The sequence below is a fragment of the Macaca nemestrina genome, chromosome 12, assembly GCF_043159975.1.
Source record: "Macaca nemestrina isolate mMacNem1 chromosome 12, mMacNem.hap1, whole genome shotgun sequence".
Classification (NCBI taxonomy): domain Eukaryota; kingdom Metazoa; phylum Chordata; class Mammalia; order Primates; family Cercopithecidae; genus Macaca; species Macaca nemestrina.
In genome coordinates this window covers 116893349-116913667 of record NC_092136.1, presented here as the reverse complement: position 1 = coordinate 116913667, position 20319 = coordinate 116893349, and the positions used below count along the sequence as shown (strand labels likewise).

At 39.5% G+C, this 20319-nt stretch overlaps 1 protein-coding gene across 5 annotated transcripts in view; it reads left to right on the top strand.

The window, feature by feature from the left end:
* Positions 1 to 20319, top strand: part of LOC105476441 (SIK family kinase 3) — a 258371-nt gene that overhangs the window by 13373 nt on the left and 224679 nt on the right. The gene's annotated exons all lie outside the window — the stretch shown is intronic.

Here is a 20319-nt window from a genome sequence, read left to right as displayed (position 1 = left end):
CCAAAAAATAAAAATAAATGAGCGGTGGATGGTGGTGAGTGACTGTAGTTCTAGCTACTCGGGAGGTTGAGGTGGGAGGACTGCTTGAGCCCCAGAATTCCAGATTGCAGTGCAGTAAACTATGCTTGCTCCACTGCATTCCAGCCTGTGTGACAGAGACCCTGCCTCTAAAAAGGAAAGAAAGAAAGGAGAGAGAAATGAGAGAAAGAAAGAAAGAAAGATTGATTAATACATAGGTTAATATCAAAATATTTTAACCTATGTTAACAAACATTAATATTTTTTGTTAATGTTAAATATTAATGTTTGTTAATATAGGTTAATATTTTGTTAACCTGTTGATACAGGGCCAAGGCTTTTTCTTTGTATGCCCTAATTGGAGTTCCTTAATTTTGTTTCCATTAAATACACCTATAATTCATTATCTATAATTTCCAGTTTTGTTTACTTTTTAAAGCAGAACATGAATTTAATGGCATTTGTGAAGCAATATTAGTACAGAATCCCTCTTGATTTTTTTGACTTCCTCTCAGTCTTTTATACTTATCTCATTCACATCTAATTTACTATGTCTTTTTAAGCATTTGATGTAGTTTTCATAGAAACGTCTCTCCTTAATTTTTCTTCAGTTTACATTCTATTTAGTTAAATTACCTAACTGTAATAATGAGCAACTGGTATAAATAGGTTTGGGGAAAAAACAATTAATTATTGGTAAGAATATAACTTGATAATGGGAGCCTGGGCTGGGCGTGGTGGCTCACGCCTGTAATTGTAGCACTTTGGGAGGCTAAGGCGGGTGGATCACCTGAGGTCAGGAGTTCCAGACCAGCCTGGCCAAGATGATGAAACCCTGTCTCTACTAAAAATACAAAAATTAGCTGGGTGTGTTGGTGCGTGCCTGTAATCCCAGCTACTCTAGAGGCCTGAGGCAGGAGAATTGTTTGAATCTGGGAGGCAGAGGTTGCAGTGAACCGAGATCCTGCCACTATACTGCAGCCTGGGCTACAGAGCGAGACTCTGTCTCAAACAAACCACAACAAACCAAAAAACTTAATAATGGGAGCAATGGGAGCAGCAGAAGCTTCTAAGAGTAAGAGACAGCTGCTATTAGTTGGAGCCAGTTTGCATGTTGAGGGCATTGATAGCTTTACTGAGACAAGGAAAAGCATTGATTAATTTGGCAGGTTGGTTGAGTGAAGGTGGGCTAAGAGAGCTTCTGCATTAATTTAAAATAATGAAGTCAAAGCTGTTAGAAATTTGAGGACAAGTTATTTTATAGAATCTTTTATTATTTATAGTGTGTACTTCAAGGTGGTATTTTTGTCCACTTATGTTAGAGTTTGTATGAACTAAGCTGAATTTGTTAATGAGTCAGTGGTATTAAAAACTTGGTGAAGAAACTGGCCAAAGTCTTGTTTGAGAGGTTTATATCTGTTCACTGCTAGTGTATTGTTCTATGGAACAAGTTGACATTTTCATGTAGTAAGTTGTTTTTTGTTTCTGGCAGAAGCAATCTTGGTTCATATGCCACAAGAAACAGAACTGTTTTTATTGTGGAAGACAGGAGCAGAGCTGTGTGTTTCTTATTAGGATGAGTTGGGCACCTGCAGGATTTCTTCTCTCTTTCTGCTTCCTGCCTCCTGTTGTCTTTTCCTTCTGTTAGAATGTTCTAATATTGCATAAGCAGCGTTCCGGCAGTAGTTGAATTTTTTTCGTGCTTCATTTTTTTAAACCCTCAAAATAATGTTTTTAGTGATTGTATGTTCTTGGCTTACTTTCCATTTCTACATCAACAGGGATATTGTTATACTGGTCAAATGGGGTAGTTGTATTCTGGCAATGATCTTTGTGTCCAAGTCAGCTGCAGAGACAACACTTTCATATATTATACCTAAATATCTTACATGTGTATGGTAATTCTGGGAGGTAATTAAAGGTTAGGATGGTACTTTAGGATCTCTTTAAAGGATTTCACAATTCTCAGGAATAAAATAACTTGTTTGAATTGAAGCATGTTACTCATTGGCCTTTAACTATGGCAAAGGGTAGCCAGTGATTTTAGCCTCCTGCCTCTTCTGATCTCATTTTCCTCCGTCCTTTTGAGCCAGCAGCTGCATCCAGTGCCCCGCTCTAATTGAGCTCTTAGTAAAAGGAGTATTGTTACACCGAGTCACAACCTCATATAGCAGTGAGGTTACATCAATGGTTGTTAGATTTTTAGGCCACGAATCCATTTTGGAGTCACATTAAATTTTGAAAACCAAAATTTAGTTGCATTACCTAAATTTCTCTTCCTTTTCTTATCCTGATACCAGGATAAGGATAGGTTTTCTGCTTTTCTAGGTCTTTGGGGAACCTTTTTGGCTCATCAGAGTTGGCCTGCGACAATCTGTAGTTAATGAACTGAGACTGGTGTGGGAATCAGGGGATGTTTCCGGTTTCAGTTTTTACTAGCCAGCAGTTTGACTTTGGGCAAACTACTTAACCTCAGGGGGCTTCCAGTTTATCTTTAATTTATAATTTTTCAACTGCTCTATTGAGGTACATTTCACAGACCATACAGTTCACCCAATTTTTTTTAAGTGTATTCATGGAGCTGTGCAACCATCACTACAATACATTTTAGAACATTTTCATTATCCTTAAAAGAAACATTGTACCCATTAGCAGACACTGCTTATTTTCTTCAACCTCTCTTCTCAGCCGTAAGCAACCACAAATTAATCTTTATAGATTTACGTCGTCTGGACACTTCATGTAAATAGAATTATGCAATGGGTGGCCTGTTGTATTTTATTTCTTTCACTTGGCGTAATGCCTTCAAGATTCATGCATGTTCTTGCATATGTTGGAATCTCACTTTTTTTTTTATGGCTGAATAATGTTCTGTTGTATGGCTATGCCACATTTTAAAAACCAATTCCTGAATTGGTGGACATTGTTTCTACTTATTGGCTATTATGAATAATATAGTCTTGAACGTCTGTGTACAAATTTTTGTGTGATCACGTTTTCATATTTTCTTGGGTATATACCTAGGAGTGGAATTGCTTGGTCACGTGGTGACTCCTTGTTTAACTTTTTGGGCAACTGCCAAACTGTTTTCCAAAGTAGCTGCCCCATTTTATAGTCTTACCTGCAATGTATGAGGGTTTCTGTTTTGTCTACATCCAAAACTTATTTTCTTTTTTTTAATTTTAGCCATCCTAGTGGATGTGGAGAAGTATTTCATTGTGGTTTTGATTTACATTTCCCTAATGAACAACGGTAGTGAGCATCATTTCATGTGCCAATTGATCATTTGTATATTTCCTTTGGAGAAATGTCTGTTCACATCCTTTGCCTGTTTTTGAATTGGATTATCTTTTTATTGTTGAGTTGTAAGAGTTCTTTATGTTTGGGATAGAAATTCCTTATCAGATACATGATTTACAAATATTTTCTGCCATTCTGTGGGTTGTCTTTTCAGTTTCTTGGTAGTGTTTTTTGCAGCACAAATGTCTTTAATTTTGATTCTCTAGTTTCTTAATTTATATAGTTATTTTAACTCTGAAACTATATGTTTTATTGAGATTATTTTCCTCTGTGCTGATTCTGTACTTTCTCCAATTTTCATATAGCTCTCCCTTTCCCAGGACGTTTTCTAGCCTCAAAGACTTTATTTTTATTTATTTATTTATTTATTTGAGACAGAGTCTCACTCTGTAGCCCAGGCTGGGGTGCAGTGGCATGATCTCGGCTCACTGCAAACTCCGCCTCCCGGGTTCATGCCATTCTCCCGCCTCAGCCTCCCGAGTAGCTGGGACTATAGGCGCCCGCCACCACGCCCAGCTAATTTTTTGTAATTTTTAATAGAGACAGGGTTTGACTGTGTTAGCCAGGATGGTCTCGATCTCCTGACCTCGTGATCTGCCTGCCTTGGCCTCCCAAAGTGCTGGGATTACAGGCATGAGCCACCACGCCCGGCCTTTAACCTCAAAGACTTTAAAAACATCTGTCTATGTATCTGCCTCTTTAATACATATGTCTTACAAAATAATAAAACCTTACAAAATGTATAACAAAGAAAGTGAAAGTTCCTCGTCTCTCCAGAGAAAACATTGTTAAGTATTTATAACCAGATTTTTCCCATTCACATGGTAACATTTTGTTTAAATTAAAAAAGGGAACATACTACAATCTAGTTTGCTACTTATTTTGTCATTTAATGTCTCCAACATTATTCCATGTCAGTACACTTTGTCCTCGTCTCAATCATTTTAATGGCTGCAGAGTATTCTATTTTATGGATATAATATAGTTTACATAGTAGCCTATTGATAGATTTTAGGGTTGTTTCTAGATTTTATTTTGTTTTTTTGAGACAGAGTTTCTCTCTGTCACCCATGCTGGAGTGAAATGGCATGGTCTTGGCTCACTGCAACTTTTGCCTCCCAGATTCAAGTGATTCGCCCACTTCAGCCTCCCAAGTAGCTGGGATTACAGGTGCGCGCCATCACACCCAGCTAATTTTTGTATTTTTAGTAGAGACGGGGTTTCACCATGTTGGCCTGGCTGGTCACGAACTCCTGATCTCGAGTGATCCGCCTGCCTGAGCCTCCCAAAGTGCTGAGATTACAGGTGTGAGCCACCATGCCCGGCCCAGATTTTATTGTTTTAATTACAAATTTTACGTTAAGTTGTTTCTGCACATTTATATTTGCACACTTGTGCTAGTGTTTTTTTTCTATTCCATTTATTTGCTATTGCAGTATTTACTATTCAAAAGACATAGACTTATTTTTAAAAATACAAGAGTTTTATTTAGTGTGACCTAGAGTCAACGTGCCAAAAATTATATATTCTTTTCTATCATGATATGTACAATGTTTTGATCTTCTTTTAAAGTCAGAGTCTTCATTTTCTTGGTAATCGTATAGAATAATTTACTAGAAGTGGAATGCCTGGATCAAAGGATAAGTGCTTAAAATCATGTAGATGTTTCCACGTCACCCTCCAAGTAAGGCCATGCCGGTTCACTCAGCTTGAGAGTGTATCACAGTGATTTTTCTGTTATTTTTAACCCTGGCAAATAGCCTTTTTAGGGAATTAATCTGTCAGGTGAAAAAAATGTCATTTTAATTTGTAGTTACTTATTAGTGCATTTGAACATCATTTAATTTGTCTGTTGGTTGTCTTTCTGCTTTGTCTGCTTTTCTATTGGGCTTTTGGCTTTTTCTTATTCATCAGTTGTCATAGCTTTATTATTAGTATTAATGTCTTTTTTTTTTTTTTTTTGAGACGGAGTCTCGCTTTGTCGCCCAGGCTGGAGTGCAGTGGCCGGATCTCAGCTCACTGCAAGCTCCGCCTCCCGGGTTCACGCTGTTCTGCCTCAGCCTCCCGAGTAGCTGGGACTACAGGCGCCCGCCACCTCGCCCGGCTAGTTTTTTCTATTTTTTAGTAGAGACGGGGTTTCACCATGTTAGCCGGGATGGTCTTGATCTCCTGACCTCGTGATCCGCCCGTCTCGGCCTCCCAAAGTGCTGGGATTACAGGCTTGAGCCACCGCGCCGGGCCAGTATTAATGTCTTAAAAAAATTGAGATGGAGTCTCACTCTTTCGCCCAGGCTGTAGTACAGTAGTGCAATCTTGGCTCACTGCAACCTCTGCCTCCCAAGCTCAAGTGGTTCTCGTGTCTCAACCTCCCAAAGTGCTGGGATTACAGGCATGAGCTGCTGTGCCTGGCCTGTAATAGCTTTTTAATATTAGGGAAATTAGTTACCTTATAAAATATATTACTTATATTTTTCTTTGTCTTTTGACTTTGTGTGTGTGTCTAATATAAAATGAAAATGCTTTTATTTTTATAGTCGGATTTTTCTGTTTTTTTTTTTTTTTTCTCTTTATGGCTTGGTTTTTAAAATTCTAATTATATAAAAATATTTACCCATGTTTTTTTCAACTACTTTTATGGTTTTGTTTTTAAATGTAAATCTTTGCTTCATTGAAATGCATTTTGATATAAACCAAATGAGATAGGGATGAGTTGTAGAATTTATTGGAGCTGTAAAGTTACATTTATTTTTGTGATTATTAATGGCTTCCTCCTACTTGACTGTAAGTCCCATGAGGGCCATGGATTGTGTTGTTTTTTATCCCCTTGCTGTCATTTTCAGTGTCTAGCACAGTGCTTGCCTTGTAATAGGCCCTCCATTTATTGAATAAATGAGTCTAGGTTTTTCTCCAGGTCTCTGGCTTCTCCTGACACAATTAATTGCATAATTGCTCTTTTCCTTCTTGATTTAAAAAGCAACTATATCATTTACAAAACCCCCTTAGATACTTAGGTACATTTCTGAACTCTAATCCGTTGAGTGTGCTGTCTTTTCTTGCTTTGATACTGTACAGCTTTATACAGCTTAAAGTATATTTGGGAGGCCAGCTTTAACCACTCTTAAATATATTATACACAGTTTGGGAAGCTCTGTAATCTCCTTTATTAACTTTTTGCTATACCTTTGGAAACATTCATTTAACTTAACAATTAAACACTTAATCCATTCTGAAAGTCAGCCTGCAAAGCAGAAATGATTTTTGGGGTGTTATTTGGTGTAAAGAGTTTTTTTTTTTTTTTTAAGGATATAACATACTTAATTCTGGCATGACCTCTTCAGTGTCTTTTAAAAAACTCTTATTTTATAACTTTGGGCATTTCAAGAAAAGCAGTTTTTCTCACAGTTTTCTAATTCAGAATACACAGAGGGGTAGGAGGCAGAAAAGGTATCGAGATAATTGTGTTGGCACCCCACTGATGTCAAAGCAGATTGTGGAAGAGACATTACTTAAAAGTGTTTTGCAGATTTCAGCTTAAATTAAAAATGTGACAATTTAAATTTAATTTAATTAAAAATATGACGATTCTCAGGCTGGGCATGGTGGCTAACGCCTATAATCCCAGCACTTTGGGAGGCCAAGGTGGATGGATTGCCTGAGGTCAGGAGTTTGAGACCAGTCTGGCCAACATGGTGAAACCCCGTCTCTACTAAAAATACAAAAAAAATTAGCTGGGCCTGTAATCCCAGCTACTCTGGAGGCTGAGGCAGGAGACTTGCTTAACCAGGGAGGTGGAGGTTGCAGTGAGCCAAGATCATGCCACTGCACTACAGCCTGGGTGACAGAGCAAGACTCCGTCTCAAAAAAAAAAAAAAAAGAAAAAAAAGTGTTTTGCAGATTTCAGTTTAGCCACCTTGATCTTCCCACCTTGTGCATGACACGTTACCTTCCTGTGGCATGCAGTATTTGTCTGATTCATTGGATGTGACTTGCATTAAGTTCAGATAACATTGCTGAATAATCACTTTCTTTTTCTTTTGTGTAACCTCCTTTCTCTGTAGAACATCAGAAATTCTTAAACTCTGAAATGGAGCATTCTCTTGGGATTTTCTGTAATGTCTTTCTCATGTAGGAACCAACTTCAGGGTCTTGTGAGCATCAGAGAAGTTTAAGGCCTAAGGAACTGAGCTAATGGAACAGGGCATGCCTCATGTGATAAAATCCTTGCTTTCTTGCACTTGGAATGTCTTTTCTAGAATACTTCCTTGAAATTGTTTATTCTAAATAACTGCTAATTTACAAATGTATTTTCACGTGATTACCCATTCTGTTTTCGAAAAGCATTAACAGGGGTTTCGTGACTTTCAGACGCTCCTGAAAAAGCCTAACCGTGTATTTTGAATTATTAAAGTAGAAAATACACACATAGGTTTGTTTGGGACCCTTAGTCTCCACCCTGGAATTAAGTGTCACTGAAAATAACTCTGGAATAAAAGGTTTTTATGTAGCAGGAGTTCTTCCCTTTGCACATTTTCTCTGGTTAGAAAATGAGCTTGTTTTTCTTTTAGTTGTATTAAAAAAATTTTTTCTCAATGCTAGTCTTCACTGAGAGATTTTTAGACAGTTAACTCTCCCAGCACAGCAATAAGCAGGTTGTTAGTAGATATTATCTCTTGTTGATTTGTTACCCTTGAGATTTACTGTGCTTGCAGAACACCTGTCTGTATTTGAGCTTTGCTAGGTAGTTGGCTTTTGTGTTTGAAGATTTTTTCCAAAGAAAACAAATAGCTATTGGGAAAAGAAAGAGTCAGCAAATTTCTGTATGCTTTCATGGAAGAGATTTCCCAATTAGAAAGCTTTTGTAGGCTTAACCTTTTGCCCTAAAGTAACCCAACATTTCATTATGTATTCCATTGAGGTTTTGGAGCTCTGTGCCAGAAAGTGAGGACCAAGGTTGAATGTGAAAGGAATATTCAGAGGATGAAGCTCATAGTCAACAAAGTGCTGCTTCATAGGCTAGGTCCAAAAATAACCTGCTTGCCATAGGGAGCGAGAATGGAGGTAGCATTAGCTGCTCTTTTGAGCAGTGTTTCGTGTCCTGTCATGTCATTCCAGAATGGTTTTTTGGTTTTGTTTAGAGACAGGGTCTTGCTCTGTTGACCAGACTAGAGTGCAGTGTGGTGTGATCGTATTATCACACTGTGATCATCACGGTCACCTCAAACTCCTGGGCTCGTGCGATCCTCCCATCTCAGTCTCCTGAATAGCTAGGACTCCAGACACACACCATTGCACTTGGCTGGTGGTTTTATTTTTAGTGTAGACAGTGTCTTGGTTTGTTGCCTAGGCTGGTCTCAAACTCCTGGCCTGAAACAGTTATCCTAGCTTGGCCTTCCAAAGCACTGGGATTATAGGCATGAGCAGCCACACCTGGCCTCATTCCAGAATAATTAAAATTATGTTTAAGGCTAGGGGGATGGTCTGCATTATGCTTATTTAATCATTGGAGTTCAAATTAATGATTCGCTTGGGTCCTGTGGTGAATCTTGAGTGATTAAGAGGCAGAACTCAGTCTTTGGTTCAGAAAAGTTAGTATTGGAATGGATCCTCAACAGACCCTGAAGGTAGGAAATGTTCTGATTTAGAGAGCTCTTCCAAGGCTTGTAATAGAGCCCTGCAACGGTAAGTTTTAAGAGGATCAATAACTGGCCTGGCGCAGTGGCTCACGCCTGTAATTCCAGCACTTTAGGAGGCCAAGGTGGGTGGATCACGAGGTCTGGAGATCGAGGCCATCCTGGCTAACACGGTCAAACCCCGTCTCTACTAAAAAAAAAAAAAAAAAAAATTAGCTGGGCGTGGTGGCGGGCACCTGTAGTCCCATCTACTCCGGAGGCTGAGGCAGGAGAATGGTGTGAACCTGGGAGGCAGAGCTTGCAGTGAGCCGAGATCGTGCCACTGCACTCCAGCCTGGGCGACAGAGCGAGATTCCTCAAAAAAAAAAAAAAAAAAAAAAAAAAAAAAAAATCGATAACATAGAACGCAGGCATACATAGCACGTAGACACATATAGGAAGTCAGGAAGTTTGCCTAGAAGGAATAAATTAACTCTAGTTACTTGGTGAGATCATGGAATGGAACGTAGTTTGTTTTAGGTGGTGGTAATTGTGAGTTTGAGGCTGGCCCAGGAAATGAGTTGTCAGATACGCTGTCATCCTCATTAATGGTTCAGCTTATTTCTCAGGTTTATAGTTGTATGAAGAGATGCTATGCCTACCCCATTTAGGGAACTATTAGGTTCAAAATTGTAAAAGCTAAAGAAGAGTGAAATACAGTGAAAAGTATCCTGTTCACACGTACCCCATGATCATCCAGATTTCCCTTCCCGGGGCAGTGGATATTATCTGTGTCTTACATGTCCTGAGATAGTTTATGTGTATAGAAGTAAATGTGAATATCTACTACTTCCTCTTTTAACACAAATTATAGTAAGTAATATGCAATAGTCTGTATCTTACTTTTTTCACTCTCGTATCTAATGTAAAAAAAGCTACATGGTATTCCAATGAAAGGATGTATTATATATATTTTTTAGACATTTCGTTTGAGTTGTTTCTTTTTCTTTTTCTTTTTTTTTTTTTTTTGAGATGGAGTCTCACTCTGTCGCCCAGGCTGAAGTTGGATGGCACGATCTTGGCTCACTGCAACCTCCATCTCCCTGGTTCAAGCAATTTTCCTGCCTCAGCCCCCTGAGTAGCTGGGATTACGGGATCATGCTACCATGCCTGGCTAATTTTTTTCTGTATTTTTAGTAGAGACAGGGTTTCACGATGTTGGCCAGACTGGTCTCAAACTTCTGACCTCAGATAATCCGCCTGCCTCGGCCTCCCAAAGTGCTGGGATTATAGGCGTGAGCCACCACACCTGGACTTGAGTTGTTTCTAAGCTTTTGCTAATAAAACAATGCTAGAGGATTTAAAAAAAATATGTTAGGGTTTTATATTGACAAGTAAATATTGTCATAATAGAAACTTGCTATACTTATAATAATAAATCTATAGAACATGTTAATAAATGTCTATTTGAACCTTCCTGTAAGGTAAGTACAACATTTTATCCCTTCATAACCAGTAAAGTGGCAGAAGTAGAGGTAGAGCCAAGGTCTTCTGACTCCTATTTGAGTATCTGTCTACTTTACTCCGAATACATATACTGTTGTGGGGCTCTAGGGAAGTGGGGGTGGGAGAATAAAAGGAAGTAGACCTAGGTGGGGCAAGCTTGAGATAGGGATGTATCTGTCATTCTAGAAATCAGGATCCTGTTTGCCAGGAGTAAGAGGAGCTGGACATCAGCCTGTTACAGGGACATAAAGGCACTTAGGCCCTGGCAGAGCACTATGGTTTGATTGCCATCTTGGAGTACAGTAGTATAGTAAGCCAAAGCGTGGTAGTTCTGGAGAAACTGGGGACTGTCAGAGCTCCCTAGAATAGACTGGGAGTGAAACAGCATTCATTATTTGCTAAGGAGGCTGGGCTACTTGGAAGGATAAGGTAGGAGCCCAGGAGTTCAAGGCTGCAGTGAACTATGATTGTGCCACTGCATTCCAGCCTTGGCAACAGAGCAAGACCCTGTCTCTTAAAAATATTGGTTGAGACCATAAAACAAGAATATAGGCCATAGTGAAAACATACAATTTTCTTAGAAGCTGTGGTAGCAAACATGTTAATGGTAAGAAGATAGCTGTAATGTTAGTCAATTTTGGCTTAAGATTGAGGACTGGGAAAGAGCCTTCTTCCTCCGGAGGAGTAGTTAAGTCATCTTACAACTGGGAGTAGAGAGACAAGGACGTGTGAAGCTGATTCATGCTTTCTTTATATAGTTAATACTATTTGGAAACCTGTGTGTAGGTCTGGTCAATAGTCTTCCATCTTAATTGCTGTATGTTAAGTGCCTCCTATGTTCAGTATACTTCATATAGTTCTTGCTAGCCCCTCAACAACTGCAAAGTAACTGTTGTTATACCTAATTTCTATTGGTATATTAATAGCAATATATTGTCCAGAGTTCTTGACCTTGTAAGTGTCAGAGCTGAGATTTAGGAGTAGGTCTATATGACTCCAGGGCTTTTGTTCTTTCCGCAATACCAGGTACTAGGCATCGAAATTGGACAGTGGAATTCTAATCACAGCTGTACATAACCAGAAAGTATGAGTATGGATGAGTGTTAGCATGTAACCAGATAATTTGTCTGTTATGGATGATTTGGGCTGAAAGAATAGAAGGAATACTAAGGAAAATGAGCATTGGAGATGTTGAGAGCTCGCAAACTCATGATGAATGTGTATATAATTTAAGTAATGCACTTGCTGTGCATATGTATAGCCTTAAGATAAAATTTCCAGTGCTCCCTTCTCTCATTAGATTTGTCTTTCTAAAGTCCTTCTATATAGAGATTATATAGCTGCCACTGAAGACTGTAGCTGGTAGTAGCCAGGACCTGGAACTTTTTGTCAAGAGGGTGTTATCTGGAGGATCCATGTATGCTGAGATCACCATAATCATGAATTCTTCTCCCACTGTAGAGTTTGAGGAGGTAAGAATCTCCTTGACTTAGCAAATTTGGGCTTATAAATGCTAGGTCCAGCTAGACTTTATTGGCCTCAATCCTTTAGCATTATCTTGCGCAATACTGATGTATACTTTTTGGATAATACCTTTGATCTACTTTCAACGACCATTGTAGGGAATTGTTAGTATGAGAGGTTGACATTTTGGTTAAATAATCACTTGGAAACTGTGACTCAGCATTAGTCACTGGCTTTCTGCTGGGTTACATTCTCTTGTCTCTTGCCTTAATTGTGGTAAGCCTCAGCCATTTGATTACACAACTACCAAAGCGGATGACCTTAGTGATAACCCAATCACATTTTCCGATAGTAAAAATATAGGGACAAAAGCATTCATATGTATTAGCAAGTGGTATGGGTATTCCTCTGGAGAAGTGTTAGCACATTTTTCCAGGTTTGCCCGATAATATTAAAAGACGAATAGCCGTCTTAGTAAAAATAACTGTTTACACTTTTAGTTAGTTTTTTTTTTGGAAACTGAGTCTCGCTCTGCCACCCAGGCTGGAGTGCAGTGGCCGGATCTCAGCTCACTGCAAGCTCCGCCTCCTGGGTTCACGCCATTCTCCTGCCTCAGCCTCCCGAGTAGCTGGGACTACAGGTGCCCACCACCTTGCCCAGCTAATTTTTTTTTTTTGTATTTTTTAGTAGAGACGGGGTTTGACCGTGTTAGCCAGGATGGTCTCGATCTCCTGACCTTGTGATCCGCCTGCCTCGGCCTCCCAAAGTGCTGGGATTACAGGCTTGAGCCACCGTGCCCGGCCTAGTTAGTATTTTTTAAAAGTGTAAATGTAACATACCTTTTGGACACAGTCATTTTAATTTATTTTATTTTTATTTTTATTTTTATTTTTATTTTTGAGATGGAGTTTTGCTCTTGTCCAGGCTGGAGTGCAATGGCATGATCTTGGCTCACTGCAACCTCTGCCTCTCTGGTTCAAGTGATTCTCCTACCTCAGCCTCCCCAGTAACAGGGATTACAGGCACTTGCCACCATGCCTGGCTAATTTTTGTATTTTTTGTAGAGATGGGGTTTTGCCATGTTGGCCAGGCTGGTCTCAAACTCCTAACCTCCGGTGATCCGCCCACCTTGGCCTCCCAAAGTGCTGGGATTACAGGTGTGAGCCACCACGCCTGGCTGTGGACATACTCATTTTAGTATTTGAGATTAAATACTAAACCTCATTTGGCGAACTTTAAAACCATCAATGATTTGAGTTAATTCTACCTGTTTTATCTTATTTTTCACCAGTGTGTGTTTCCTCACTGCCTCATTATATTGCCACATTTAATCTTTCATTAAAAGAAACAAACACAACTCTTGGCTGGGTGTGGTGGCTCACACTAGTAATCCCGGTATTTTGGGAGGCTGAGGTGGGAGGATTCCTTGAGTTCTAGACCAGCCTGGCAACATAGGGAGATTCTGTCTCTCCTGAAAAAAACAAAACAAAACAAAAGAAAAGAAACAATTAACCAAACATGGTGGCACACATCTGCAGTCCCAGCTACTCAAGAGGCAAGGTGAGAGGATTGCCTGAGCCTGGGAGGTTGAGGCTGCAGTGAACCATGATCACACCATTGCATGCCATCCTGGGGGACACAGCAAGACCCTGTCTTACAAAACAAAACAAAACAAAACAACAACTCTTTTGGAATTTCTATTTTCCCCTCCCTTCTTCTGCCCCTTCTCCCTTCTATTTATCCTTCTGTTTCATCTACAAATATTTGAGTCTCACTGTGTTCTAGGCACTGTGCCAGACATTGGGATTCATTGGTAAGCAAGAGAGAGAGGCATGGTCTCTGTCCTTATGAACTTGCAGTCTATCCTAGTGTTACTTGTCTAGTCTGCCCTGCCTTCAAGGCTCAGCGGAAGCCTGATCTTCATGTAGTCCTTTGACTTCTTTGGCTCTTGCAGACCCATCCCTTTGACCTACGCTACTTTAATTCATACAGTTTAGCATTTATTGGTATAACGTCTCATACTGTGGGCTAATTGTTTAAATATCTTATTTTACCGGCTGGAGTATAGTTCCTTCAGGACAGAGACTGTCATGTTATTTTTTTGTTCTTTGCAATGCTGAGCCCAATGGTTTTGATTCAGTCTGCCCTGCTGAATGTTGAAGTTACTAGTAACTCTTGGGACTTAAAAGTAGTGATGAGATAATGCCTTGCTTTTTATTTTATTTTCTATTTTGTTTTATTTTATGTTTCTTTTTTGAAATGGTATTGGGCTGGCCGCAGTGGCTCACCCCTGTAATCTCAGCACTTTGGGAGGCCGAGGTGGGTGGATCACCTGGCCCACATGGTGAAACCCTGTCTCTACTAGAAATACAAAAAATTAGCCAGATGTGGTGGCGGGTGCCTATAATCCCAGCTACTCGGGAGGCTGAGACAGGAGAATCACTTGAACCCGGGAGGTGGAGGTTGCAGTGAGCTGAGATGGTACCATTGTGCTCCAGCCATTGTACTGGGCAACAAGAGTGAAACTTCATCTCAAAAAAAAAAAAAGAGGGCCGGGCGCAGTGGCTCACACCTGTAATCCCAGCACTTTGGGAGGTGGAGGCGGGTGGATCACCTCAGGTCAGGAGTTTGAGACCAGCCTGGCCAACATAGCGAAACCCTGTCTCTACTGAAAATACAAAAATTAGCTGGTGTGATGGGGGGTGCTTGTCATCCCAACTACTCAGGAGGCTGAGGCAGGAGAATTTGTTGAACCCGGGAGGTGGAGGTTGCAGTGAGCCGAGATCATGCTGTTGCACTCCAGCCTGGGTGACAAGAGTGAAACTCTGTCTCAAAAAAAAAAAAAAAAAAAAAAAAGAAGGTATTGTTCAGTCATCCAGGCTGGAGTAAAGTGGCACAATCATGGCTCACTGCAGCCTTGAATTACTGGGCTCAAGTGATCTTCCTGCCTTAGCTTCCTGAGTAGCTGGGATTACAGGCAGGAGCCACCAGGCCTGGCAGATTATCCCTTTAAAAAAATTCCTTGTAGTCGTTTGCTTAATATTTGTTATCTGCTTCTGTTAATCTGTGCTAAAAATGAGTGAAAATGACCTTACTGATTCACTATCTGCATTTATATTATTTTCTAGTGAAAAGGTTGTATTTGAGGTTACCATTGCATAACTTCTTATCTAGCTCTCCTTGTGACATTATAATGAGGGATGCATTTCGTGACTGAGGAGTAGAGCTATCCTAATGTTGATCTCTTAGTAGCATGCTGTAATCTTTTGGGCTTAAATGCCATATCACTATGCCTTAGTTCATGAAGTGTTAAAAGTAACTCACTTAAAATGGGAAGCTGAGAATGTAATAACTTTAAGATCAAAATAGAATTTCTCATAAAGATTTTTAGAAATGGAAAATAATCTTTTAATGGGCCAACATTATTTACATTTTATGATGTTAGAGATCAAAACTCTTCCTGAGTAGTAAATGAATGTGGCAACTTAAATGTGAAGGAGGGAGACTATGTGATTGACTTAAATGTTTTTCTGAATATGCCAAAAGCTCTGAGGTAATGGCAAACTTCAATATTGGAAATAAGATGGGATATATTCTTTGTTAAGAAGGAGAATAGAGGGTACTGGGGGAAGGATAATGCTCTTTTGCCTACATTTAAAAATTAAGAAGGTAAGTATATGAAGTTGAAGGGGTAAAAGAACATGGAACAGGAAACAAGGAAACCATTATTTCCCTCTGAAATAATTCTAGATGGTGATTTGAACAAACCAGTTGCTAAAAAAATTGTATGATAATTGGGGCAGTTTGAACATTGACTGGATATCTGATGTTAAGGAATTACTCTCTTCAGATGGAGTAATAGTATGGTGGTCATATTGCAAACAAAAAGTACTTACCTTTTAGAAATATATACTGAAATACATATGGATGATGGAATAGGTCTGACATTTGCTGGGGAAAGGAAGAAGTGGTCAGCAGTATAGATACAAATGGCCATGTATTTATTTATAACTGTCTAAGCTGGCTGATGGGTACAAGAGGCACATTGTATTATTTCTTTCTACTTATGTATATGTTTGAAAATTTCCATAAAATAACAACAACAACCCCCCCCCAAAAAAAATTCTTAACAGCTGTCAGAACCGGCAGAATTGTCAAGCCTACCCCTTTATCTTCTTTCTCTCTAATTTTATATGGGCAAATAAAGCCATAGATTCATGCTGATGTTTCCAAATGGGAATGCAGTTTAGATTTCCATCCCCTTAAGTTTCATCTATCTGTACTGCAGCATCACTGAGAGAACAAGCCCTACTCTTTCCCCAGCAGTGTGGTGAGTTACAACAGGGTAGGAGTCATGCTACCCATCTTTAAGGCTCTTCCTCCTTATAGGTGAAGAAATAAGATTTAAAAAGCAAAACATAATTAGAGAATAGGCAAATATGGTTTACAATTAAATACCGTGTTTTATAGTACTGGCCAAACATAAGAAATTCTAGAGAAAGTAGAGAACATTTTGGGTTAGGAATAACCAAAGACTTCTTTTTTGAAACAGGGTCTCGCTCTGTCACCCAGTTTGGAGTGCAGTGGTGCATTTATGGCTCACTGTGGCCTCAACCGCTTGGACTCACTGTAGCCTCAGCCTCCTCGACTCAGCTGCCTGAGTAGCTGGGACTACAGGCATGCGCCACCATGCCCAGCTAATTTTTGTATTACTTTTAGAGACAGGGTCTCGCTATATTGCCCAGGCTGGTTTCAAACTCTTGGGCTCAAGTGATCCTCCTACCTTGGCCTCACAAAGTGCTGGGTTTACAGGTGTGAGCCATCATGCCAGGCCACAGACATTTTTTACTAGGCCAGTGGATGTTGGGATCATCTTTAAACAACATTGAAAGTTGGATTGCTGACAGTAGTATGGGGATAGCATTCCAGGGAGAGAAAATACTCTGCTTGGGGGAGAATAGATGAATTTGGATTGGGGAACAGAAGGTATTTTTGATATGTAGGATGTGGTCATTTCATAAAGGACATGAATTTTTAGTTGAGACATTTGGGCTTGGTCTTATAGACCTTAAGGAGCCATTTTTTGGGTGTGAGGAACCATTTTTGACCCTTAAGTTACCTAAGTATTTATTAATTTGGTTTGATGATAATATTGTGTATTCTTAGTTGCAGGCTTTTGCATAGAGAGTATAACTTGACTTTGTAGCCTTTACCTTCTTTTTAACATAAATTTGTTATTTCCAGTGTTCCAAAAGTTATTCAGGGACCAGAATTAATATTTATTTTTTAAAAAATATTTATTTATTTGTTTTTTTTTTTTTTTTTTTTTTTTTTGAGACAGAGTCTCACTCTGTCACCCAGGCTGGAGTGCTGTGGCCGGATCTCAGCTCACTGCAAGCTCCGCCTCCTGGGTTCCCGCCATTCTCCTGCCTCAGCCTCCCGAGTAGCTGGGACTACAGGCGCCCGCCACCTCGCCCGGCTAGTTTTTTGTATTTTTTAGTAGAGACGGGGTTTCACCGTGTTAGCCAGGATGGTCTCGATCTCCTGACCTCCTGATCCGCCCGTCTCGGCCTCCCAAAGTGCTGGGATTACATATTTATTTGTTTTTGAGACAGGGTCTTGTTCTGTTGCCCAGGCTGAACATCTTGGCTCACTGCAGCCTCCACCTCCCGGGTTAGAACGATTCTGCCTCAGCCTCCCCGGTAGCTTGGACTACAAGTGCCTGCCACCATGCCCAGCTGATTTTTGTATTTTTAGTAGAGATGTGGTTTCACCATGTTGGGCTGGCTGGTTTCGAACTCCTGACCTCAAGGGATCCTCTTGCCCTGTCCTCTCAAAATGCTGGGATTACAGGCATGAGCCACCACGCCTGGCCACATTTTTATATTTTTAATCAAGTTTATTGAGGCATAATTTACATTCACTAAGATTGAACCATTTTAAGTTTACAATTTGAATTTTGACAAATATACACACCCATTTAATAACCATCCAATCAAGATATAGAACAATTCCATCTCTCAAAAAGTTATAATAGCCCTGTTTGCATTCATTCTCATCCTCCTCCACTTCCAGAAAACCACTGATTTGCTGTCACCGTAGGTTAGTTTTGCTTTTTGTGGAATTTCATATAAATGGCCTCATCTAAGATGTACTCTTCTTTCATCAGCATTCTTTAAGATTCATTCATTGTTGTTTGTATCAGAGTTTGTTGTTTTTTATTGCTGAGTGGTAATCTGAGTAGTGTTACATTGTATGGATGTAACAGGATTTGTTTATTCATTCACCTATTGATGAACATTTGGATTGTGTCTGGTTTTCTTGCTTTTATGAATAAGGCTGTTATGAACTTCATGTACAGCTTTGCGTAGATGTATGTTTTCATTTCTCTTAGGTAAATACCTTACAGTGGAATGGCTGGATCATATGGTTGGTAGGTTTATGTTTAACTTTTTAGGAAACTGCCAAATTGTCTTCCAAAGTTGCTGTACTGTTTTATATTCTCTTTAGCAATATATGAGATAAGACAGTTCTAGTTGCTTTAAATCCTTACCATTGCTAAAACGATATGTCTTAAACTTTAGCTGTTCCAATAGTTGTGTCATGGTATCTTGTGGTTTTAATTTACATTTCCCTAATGACTAATGATATTGAGTATCTTTTTACGTACTTATTTGCATGCTGTGTGTCTTCTTTGGTGAAGCATTTGTTCAGATCTTTTGCTTATTAAAAGAAATGGGCTGGCCGGGCACAGTGGCTCATGCCTGTAATCCCAGCAGTTTGGGAGGCCAAAGTGGGAGGACCACTTGAAGCCAGGAGTTTGAGACTACCCTGGGCAACAAGCGAGACTCTGTCTCTGCAAAAAACTTAAGAATTAGCTGGGTGCATTGGCATGGGATTTTAGTCCCAGCTACTCAGGAGGTTAAGGTGGGAGGATCACTTGAGTCTAGTAGTTTAAGGCTGCAGTGAGCTGTGATGGCACCATTGCACTCCAACTTGAGTGACAGAGCAAGACCCTGTCTTTCCAAAAAAAAAAAAAAAAAAAAAAAAAGGCATTGTTTCCTTGTAGTTGAATATTGAGAATTCTTTATATATCCTGGATACAAGTACTTTGTTATATAGATGCTTTATGCTTTGCAAGGATTATTTTTCCCCCCGATTCTGTGGCTTATTTTTTCATTCTTTCAACAGTGTCTTTTGAAGAGCAAGAGTTTTTAGAGGCCAGGTGTGTGGCTCATGCCTGTAATCCCAGCACTTTGGGAGGCCAAGTGGGTGGATCACCTGAGGTCAAGAGTTTGAGACCACCCTGACCAACGTGGTCAAACCCCGTCTCTACTGAAAATACAAAAATTAGCCAGGCATGGTGGTGCATGCCTGTAATCCAACTACGCAGGAGGCTGAGACAGGAGAATCCCTTGAATCTGGAGGCGGAGGTTGCAGTGAGCTGAGATCGCACCATTGCACTCCAGCCTGGGCGACAGAGCAAGACTCCATCAAAAAAAAAAAGAAAAAAAAAAAAAAAAAGAACAGAAAAATAAAGTATTCTAGGGAAGACCAGATTCCTTGGCATAAGATGCCAGGAATTTTAAATTGATAGGAATAAAAATAAATAAATAAATATTGGCTCAGGGAATAAACTTCATTAAAATCAATTTATGGGCCGGGTTTGGTGGGCTCACACCTGTAATTGTGCAGCACTTTGGGATGCTGAGGCGGGCAGATCACTTGAGGCTAGGAGTTTGAGACCAGCTTGGCCAACAGAGCGAAGCCCTGTCTCTACTGAAAATATAAAAATTAGCCAGGTATGGTGGTGCACGCCTGTAATACCAGCTACTCGGGTGGTTGAGGCAGAAGAATTGCTTGAATCCTGAAGGTGGTGGTTGCAGTGAGCTGAGTTTGTGCCACTACACTCCAGCCTGGGTGACAGTGTGAGAGTCTGTGTCAAAAAAAAAAAAAGACAGTTATTTTTAAATTTGAAGATATTGAAGAAAGATACTAAATTTGTGTTTAAAAAGCATTTATTTTGATCAACTCTGCTGTATAGAATATTTTGTCTTATGTCACTCTAAAGTTTCTATGCCCTCAAATGAAATACAATGCCAGTTTTAACATTTGTTTTCATGGATTATTTTCAACAGTTATTGAGTTGTCTGATTTACTGTAAAACAATGAAAAATTCATTTCTTTTATTGACAAGATGTATTTACTATGTTATTCTGATCAACTAATGAACTTTTAATTTTACTATTTAAAATAGTTTATAGTTAAAATTTAAAATCCAGTCTTCACTTGTTCTTTCATTTTTAAAAATAATAAAGTAGTTTGGGGTTTATAAGAACTAGGCAGGAAGTCAAGCTACATCTCATTTTATGTTGGGTAAGAATCACTAGAGACAAAATTATTATTTTTTTTGAGATGGAGT